Below are 9156 nucleotides of genomic sequence, written 5' to 3'. Positions count from 1 at the left end.
AAAAATGACCCATCCACCACCACTCTGTGGGTGCGGCCCTCCAGCCAGTTAGTGACCCATTTGACTGTGTAGGTGTTGACACCACAGTCCCCCAGTTTCTTAATGAGAATGGGGTGAGAGACAGTGTCGAAGGCCTTCCTAAAGTCCAGAAAGACTACGTCGACTGCTACCCCTGCATCTAAGGATTTGGTGACCTGGTCATAGAAGGTCACCAGGTTGGTCTGACAGGGTCTGCCTCTAATGAACCCATGTTTGTTGCATAACCTCCCCCGCTGGCCTCTCATGGACATGTGCCAGGATAATTCAAAGAGCTTGCCCAGGATCGAGGTAAGACTAACTGGCCTATAGTTTCCCAGGTCCTCCTTCCTCCCTTTTTTGAAGATAGGAACCACGTTGGCCCTCTTCCAGTCCTCTAGCACCACACCAGAGCACAACGAGTGCTCGTAAAGCCGTACCAAACCTTTTACCCATCCAACTGTGTAGGCATCAATGTCTAGTTCTAAAGTTTCTCCAAATTTTACATTGTTTTCAGTAAAAATCACAAAGCCTTAGCTTAATTTAAGAAAATCCTGATTTAGATTCTTCATGGTTTGCAAGAAATATTTGACTAAGCCCCATCAACTCTGTGCAGGTTTGTCATTGAAATGTCTGTAGGTGGTGAAGCTCTAACTCTGGCTGGTTTCAAAGAAAAGAAAATCAATTTTGATTGCAGGTACCTAGCAGGTTTGTGGCTCCATCATTTCATAAATTGTCACATATAGCTGCAGCATAGGGCTATGATAATTATTCTAATGCATCAAACTGGTGACATGAAATAGTAGCTGTAGCAGAAACTGTTGCTTACCAGACAGAGGATTGCACCTGCTTCAAGTTCATTTAGGTGTTAAAATATTCAGTGGATGGCAGGTGGCTGCTGTCAATGTAGGGAGAAGCCTTGTATCATTCTGGTTTCTTGTTTTGACTATTTGTATTCAATACTGTGCATTTGGGACTGTGCAACTTAGACTTCTGATTAATATGACTTTGCCTTTGAAATGAGCAAAACCTCGAACCTTGAAATGGCTGCAGATGCTTGAAAATCAACATAAGTGATTCTTCCTTTCTATTCTGCCTGTTGAGGCTGCACCTGGCATGCTATGTCCAGTTTTGGGCCCCACACTTCAAGAGAGATGTAAACAGCTTGGAAAGATTCCAGCAGGGAATGACAAAAAGTATTAGAGGCCTAGGAAAGCATGATTTATTAGGAAAGCTGAAGGAACTAGGATAATGTAGTCTGGAGAAGAGAAGATCAAGAGGGAATTTGATGACAGTCTTCAACTCCCTGAAGGCAGATTGCAAAGAGGATGGAGATGGGCTTTTCTCTGTGGCTGTAGGGGACAGGACTGGGAGCATGGGCTGCAAATTGCAGCAAAGGAAATTGAGGTTAGCAGTGAGGAAGAACTGTCTGACCATAAGGTGGCCAAGCATTGAATGGGTTACCTAGAGATGTTGTAGAATATGAACCCCTGGAAATTTTTGGCAGCAGGGTAAGCAGACACCTGGCTGGGATGATACTGCCTTGAGCAGGGCCTGGACTCCATTCTAGGCCTATTTTCCTATGATCCTAAATATGTAATTAGTTCTTATTAATTATTGTTTTGTTTAGTATTTTTATTACAAGACTACCCATAAGCCCTACCCAGGTTTGGGTACCATTCTGTCAATGAAACATCTCCCTTTGGTGATTTGACATCTGTGAGAATGGAATGTGAACTGCCTGAAATTAAAAGTGGGAGACTACTGTCTGAGGCAAAGGACCAGGTCTATTAGCCTGAAGGTAACGGCAGACTCAGAGGGACAAAAAATGACACACTATACAGTAGATGCTGTACAGAAGACACTGCCTGATCTGAAGATTTCATAATATAATTTAAAAAAAGACAGGGGTGAAACAAATGGGAAGAGCTGGGGAGCGCTGTAACGGAGGTGAGTGTGTGCAAAGACTGTGTGCTCACCTAAGCAATAGACATGGTTGAAAGTCTGATTTCTGCTATGTTGTTGTCATTGTAGGGAGTACCCCAACGACTTCTATTGGGGTGACAAGACCCCCAGAAGCACCCCCATTAGTCCCCAAGGGTGGGACGCAGAGGCAGCTGCTCTCTTTGGGAGCAGAGACTTATGGGAAAAGATGCTGGCAACATGGTCTGGAGAGCTCCCAGCACCACAGGCATCCCACTTTATTAGCTCATGCTGGATCTGGGTTGGCCAGCGCACAGTGGAGGATGTCATAAAGACATGCCCCATACTAGCTGAAGATGGAACAGAGGTCTGGAAGCACAGCTGTGGGAGCGCCGACCCGGACCTGAGATTGCCCTGGCAGGGTGAAAGGAGCAGAGTGGAGCCTGCTCTTCTGATTTGAGGCTCAGAGGAGCCTCAGCACCAAGGGACCAGATTCATGCTGTGGAAGAGCTTACAGCAGGATATGGAGATGTCAAGAGTCATCGCTTGCTTCACCAGACTAGTGACAGAGTGATGAACTGTGAGTCCATTCCAGAAGGGGGGTATGGGGCCCCAGGGTCGCACAAAGCGTAAAGCAACTCCAGAAAAGGAAAAATTAAGGACTTGACAAGCTAGCCCTGATGGGCATATCCCTAGAAGCCCTTAGAACTGTCATAAGGGAGGCTGCTAGATATTGAGGAAAAAACCATAGACATAGGCAGTGCAACCCTCCAGATCCATAGATTGCCCTAACAAGGCAAAAGGGGATTATCACACAATTTCTGAGACCATTTGGCCAGGCTGGAGTTGGACTATTAGACCACCTGAGAGGGTGGTGCTATCCTCTGCTATCCAGCATCTGTTAGCACGTGGCCTGGCTGGACCATATGATCTGATTGGCATAGGGACAGCATGTAAGGGGAGGTGGAGCCCCGAGAAACAACAAGCTGCTCATGGGGGCAGATATAAACCATTGAGAATCCTCCCCTCTCGTTAACAGATCAACACGTGGTGGGGGAGGCGGAGGGCATGCCCTGCTAACATAAGCCAGCAAGGTCAAGCTGTCAGGCCCCAAGAACTGGTGCTCAACAGATTGGAGCCTGAGACCTCAGCAGCGGACTTGAATGAGGCACGGCTGCCAACAGCAGTAGACTCCCAAATTCTAAAATGAAATACATCCCACTGTGGAAAACCACCATAGAAATTCTACAGTTTCCTTCATGAAGGAAAGAAAAATTGGGGGAGGAGGAGGGAGCTGTGGGAAGAATCAGTTTAAAATGATGAAAGCATTTAATTTAAATATAAAATGTTAAAGGAAATCAAACCTGAAAGAACACGCTCAGATTTGCAGCTCAGCTATGACTTCCAGGCTCCCATCTGCCAATCTGCAAAGGAGTGTCCCCCAACTCAATTCAGGTTTCTCAGAGCTTCCAGACTCCCTGCTGTAGAGATGGGCATATTGATTTCAAGACCCCTGACTAGGATCTTCCCAGTCTGACAGACCTTCAGCTCCACAGCCAAGAACCTGAAAGCCTAGGGATCGCTCACCCTGGCGTAGCTCACACAGCAAGGCAGCTGAAAACCCTGGAATCCCAAGATCACCAACCTTATCCCAAGTGATCTGGCAGGGATCCATTGGAAGCTTGCCAGTGTTTTATTGGGAGTCTGTTGAAGCTGATAGGTCTTTATAAAGCATTTCATTTAAACAAATCAGCCTATTCCTATAATCACCTGTTTTCTAGGGTAGAGCCCTTCCATCTGAAATTAAGCATAATAAACATATTTCTAATGCTGGTCTTACAATGTATTTTCAAAGGGAACTATTTTCACAATTTGCTGATTCTCAACTAACTTTTAAAAAATAATTTTTAAATGTTATTTTAATGGTGATAGGTGACGGCTCTGTCATAACAAATTTCTGTAGTTAATGCATGATCTAACTTTTCTGAAAGCACAAAGCTGCTCACATCTGAGGGTCTGCTATATCTCCCAACAAGATGAATATTTGGCTAGTTTGTTTACATGACTTGACTGCAGCTATCGTTATCCTTTGTTTGTGTATTTCTATGAATGTGTGGGATGTGTGTGTGTCTTATTTCAGGTTTCAAGAGCTGTTTTTGTGCTAGTAATCTGAGATTATCATAAAGGCAGCATTCATGTTAGCAATATGAGCTCCATCTACTGGCTAACAAAGGAAAATTAAGACTAGACTAAGAGTTTTTAGATGGCATAAACCTATTCAATCTACCAACGAAAATTACAAATAATAGGAAATGATTAGGAAAGGATGCGTATTTGAGTGGTAATAATGGATGATAACAGGTGGAGAAAATATACCATTATTGTTGGGTGAAAAGTAAAGAAAAAAGTCTTAGTAATGAATACTAATGAAAGAAGAGTAGTGAATTAGCACCCTCAGAAAATCAGAGCTGAGAAAATAAAAAATAAATACTATTTTAGGACTAAATGAGACAAAAACCAAAAATAATAATAGATAAGCAATTTTCAAATAGAAAAGACAACCTTTAAGCTACTTGGAAATATATTGCTGGCACTCTAGACCAGGCAATGTGCCAGATTCCGGGTCCTCAGGGTGCCAGTAGCCCTGGGAAACCCCCTCAGGCAGGTCTGCTAATTGAGATGTCCTGTGGAGTGGTGTGTCCCTCACCATCAGCGCCCAAGAATTTGGTCCACGCCCAATAAACACATTGGGTTCTTTATTATATACAACTATATACAGAAAAGAAATGATTAAGCAAAAGAAGAAACATATATATATATATATAAAAAATATCAATAGTTAATAATAAAACCAACAATTTGAATAAGATTTACAACTGCAACATTAGGTGAATAATTCCAACACACTGGGTGGTCCCACTTGCATCAAACAACCTCAATAATTACATTCACCTGGTGATAACCCTTTAAAACAGTTCCCCACCATAACCCAGGTTGATCTCCCTCTTGTCATAATTCCCTTCCCATGACAATAAATGGCAACAAAGTTTTAACTATGATCCACCACTAGATGGCAGAGGTGAGGTTTCTGCTACTCCAGGGAAAATGGACTCTTTGGTCTTTCTTGGTAATTCAGCAAATGACAAGTCTCCAGTCAGCCACTGAAGGTAATAGGCTTCTTTTCCTTAGTTTCCTTCTGAAAAATACATCTGCAAACACTAGGGGTTCGGTGTCCCCTCACACACCCATGCAGGGTTTGGGATTGTCACTCCCTCTCTGCGCTGTCTCTCTTCCCCAGCAACACCATATGCAGACAGTGGATTCCCTCCACAGGTCTCTGTTCCTGCAGTACAAGCCTTTCCAGCTCAGAGGACTTCCTTCTACAAGTCTCTAACCAGGCAGCTTCTCCCAGCTCCCAGGCAGCTTACCAACCCCTCCCTACTCTTTTCCTGGGTATCTGTGTCTCTGACTGCACAGCTCAGACCCAGGTGGGGAATCAGTCTCTCCTGGGATAGCTCAGGCTCTCCTTCATTCTGATGTCTGCTCCCTGGCAAGCCTCAACTCTGTTCCTTACTGCCTAAGGCAGGAAGGAGAAGGAGAAGGAGGCCGGGGCCGGGGCCGGGGCCCAGCCTCCAGGCTGGTGCTCTCCTCCAGCTTCCCTTTTCCCTGCCTCAGCATTTTTATGGCTCAATAGAAGCCAATCAGAGCCCTCGTTTTGCAATGGGGGCTCTGGTCACAGTTCAAATGTTCCAATAAAAAACATGCACTGTGCACAGCATACCCTTCTGCCTGGTAAAGCTATTGCACCTTCTGCAAACTTTTTGCCACCTTTCTTGCAAAGTCCTTAGGCCCAGCTCACCCGCTCAGCTTGCAGCCAAGTGAGCCTTTGCAGTTGTTGCATATTAATTTAAGGTCTCATCAGTTAGTCATTCTTGGTGCGTAGGTATACAAAGCTATGGACAAAAATAAGGGCATTTGTTGAGTATATCTTGCAGAACATCACAAGAACTTGTCAGTAAATAGAGGCTTGAGGTAAATGCATGCTCTGCTGAACTCAATTACAATACAGTTACAGTACTGATACAGTTAAAGTACTGGTAAAGTTTAGATGTGCTATCTATAACCTCTCTGTTTATGTTCATAGCATTTGATGAAGTGAGTTCAGACTCAAGAAAGCTTGTGCATCTCTGATGCATCTCTACTTTGTGTTCTGTCCATATTAGAGTAGGTCTGGATTGATGAAGGGATACTGTCATTCCAGTTGTTCATCCTCTATGCTGTTTGGATTTTCTATCTGAATAGTAAAAGAAGACATCCAAGTTCTGTACTGTGAATAAATAGTCCATTGGTTGATGTCCATGAACCTGGGCTAAAATTCTCCTAAGTTGAGGCCTGTGAGCAACTGCCCCATGAGCAAGCTGTCCCAACTGAGCCAGCATAAGTGAGGGTAAGAAAGATTATCCTCTGAAGTTGGTTGTTGGGAGCAGTATCTCTGATACATAAGATAGTATGTATAGTTGTTCTATAGCTGCTCAATAGGGAAGCCTGTGGCTACCTTTCCAAACCCACCTCCAAACTTTTAGTATGTTGCTTGTTTTTTTTCCCTTTGTCCTTGCTCTTGACTCTCAGCTGATAACTTTGTTTTGGGCCCTGTATCTTTGTTCCAGATGTCAGTCCTAACTATTGAGGTGGGCTACCTATGATCTGGTTCCATATTGTGCCGTTTCATTTTGGGGACCTTTTCCTTTTGCCATCAAATCTTGAGCTATTGTGTGTCCATATAATGTTTTTGATATATATTTGAACCCTTCAACTGCTGCCAGAACAATGGGCTCCTTTCAGGCATCACTGTAAATCAGTAATAAGTTGCATTTATTATTCTTAAGTCATGCCCTTGTCTTCTGCTGACTCTAGGTGCATTTAAAGGTTTTTAAAAAATCAAATTCTGATTTCATAAACATACCTTCATTAGGTGTTGAAGGCACAGCCATTCTCCGGATGGGTTCAAAGCCTGATGTGTCCCCAACTAAATTCACAGTATCTCTACTAACTTCACTAATGTTACTCTGAATTTATACCACTGTGAGTGAAATTTAACTCTTTATCTGGTGCTGGAAAAGAACTATAACCATGGCAACATGTAATTCAAGATTTGTCCTCCTAAAACAGTCATTGCTTTTATTTTCACATCCTTTCCAACTCGGATAGCTTCACAATATTAGTAAGGTTCTGTAGCCCACAGCTATTTCCTAACACTCAGTGACCAGCTGGAAATGCCTGTGACTAACTAAAATCTTACAGGTGGCATTAATTGACAAGAACTGTCCCACCCAGGAGACATTAATACATAATTAAATACTATGTAAGATGGGCTTGTTTTCAGTTAAGGGAGACAAAGATCTTGCTTCTGTATATTAACTGATGGGTTCACCTATTTCCGTACACTATGGGCACATCTACACATGCATTCAATCCAGCCTAAATTTACGTTGATGCAACCTAATCTGGTATAAGTGCTTTCAGGCAGGCATCTTCACATGTGAGGATCAGGGGGTAGATTTGCTGCTCTTTGCATCAAGTTTTTTGCAGCCCTATAACGGGCCCCTACCACCACCGGGTGGGGGGAGGTCCAGGCTCCAGCTGCAGCTGCCAGCACCTGGCAAACATCTTTAAAAGCCAGCCCCTCTCACTTCTCTCTGGCCAGCCACTTCCCTGCCCAGGAGCAGTGTGCCCAGCACAGAGGCAGCACACAGCAGCTCTCTCCTTGCCCACTATGCCTCCCCATGCCATGGTTGCTCCAGCCCCTGTCCCTGGCAGCAACGTCCAGCACCCCATGCTCCTCCTGGCCATGGTGCTGGCACTGTTGGCCCCAGCAGCCCTCCGCCCACCCAGACCCCAGGAGAATCATGCACCCACCAGCGGAGGCCAGGACACCAGATGCAAGAGGCTCTGGCCAACCACCTCCTTCAGCACTCCCCACTCTAGCTCACCTGCACTGCTGCCCATGGACCCCCCAACCCCACCTGCCCACCTCCAGCACCGTGTACATTGCAGGCATGTGTCAGAAGAGCAAGTTTTTATTTCCCTCACATCAAACAGAGCCCCACTGCCCCTCAACAAACAAAGCCCACTTCCCCTAACCCTCCCCAACACATGCCCCCCTCCTCCCCAACAAACAGAGCCCCTCCATGACCCTGCCCACCCACCAACAATAGAAAACCCTCTTCCCTATACAAACTATGTACAAAGTATTGTTTGTGGTGTCCCAGAGTGGGGGGGCCACAGGATGGAGGCTCCTAGGGGTCAGTACCTTGGGATAGGCACCCAACATCCTGGCCTCTGGGCCATCCCCCATGGGTGCAGACACTGCAGTGAGTGCAGTGCACCCTGGGGAGCTCCCCCAGGGGTGACAGCAGCTGCCAGTCCTGTGGGTCAGATGGCTTCCCCTCTCCCAGGCACTGTCCAAGGCCAGCAGGGCCAGCATACAGTTCTGGCCCCACTGCTGGCTGCTATGGCTCTGTGCTTGCGTGGAACCGGGATGAGTGGCAGGCCTAAACCTAGACAGGCGGGCTGGGTGGCGGTGAACTCAGGGCAGGGACTTGACAAAGGGTTCCTGGTGGCTGGAGGCACCACAGGACCTCCTCCCAGGCCTATGCAAGGGCCTGCTGCTACGTGGGACAAGGCTGCCAGGGGGTGTGCAGGGCTAGGATTGGTGGCTGGGCAATGGGTTGGCATCATTTTAGGGCAATACCTTGGAAAGTGTTGGAGGAGTACTGCCAAGTTAAATATTCCCACCCAATTGCCCCTACTTTTTTGCACATACCAGGTGCTAAAAGATATTGTGCCCTATTTTTTTGTGTGGGCCTACACATGCCCATTACAGTTCCTGGGTCCAGGAATGTTTGGGAGAGGAGCACTACATGCATTGGCAGCTGCAATAAAAGCAACTGCACAATATGGTTGTTTTTAGCACGAGCGGAACAGGAACAAGTGGGTGGGAGGGGCTTTCATGGCAGTGTCCCCTAGCATCTTCTGACACAATATAGATATAGCTTGAAATAGGTCAGTTCCATGTCAGTTCCATGGGGAGAGGGATCTGGTGGTAGGGGTTTACTACAGGCCACCGCATCAGGAGGAAGAGCTGGATCTGGAATTCTCCAGGCAGCTGGGGGAGGCCGTGCGTGCAAAGGATGTTGTGGTCATGGGTGATATGAATTA

The sequence above is a fragment of the Gavialis gangeticus genome, unplaced genomic scaffold (genome assembly GCF_001723915.1).
Source record: "Gavialis gangeticus isolate Ggan-Ray unplaced genomic scaffold, GavGan_comp1, whole genome shotgun sequence".
In the NCBI taxonomy this organism is placed as follows: Eukaryota; Metazoa; Chordata; order Crocodylia; family Gavialidae; genus Gavialis; species Gavialis gangeticus.
The sequence above is the reverse complement of the archived record's forward strand: the minus strand, read 5'-3'. Positions refer to the sequence as shown.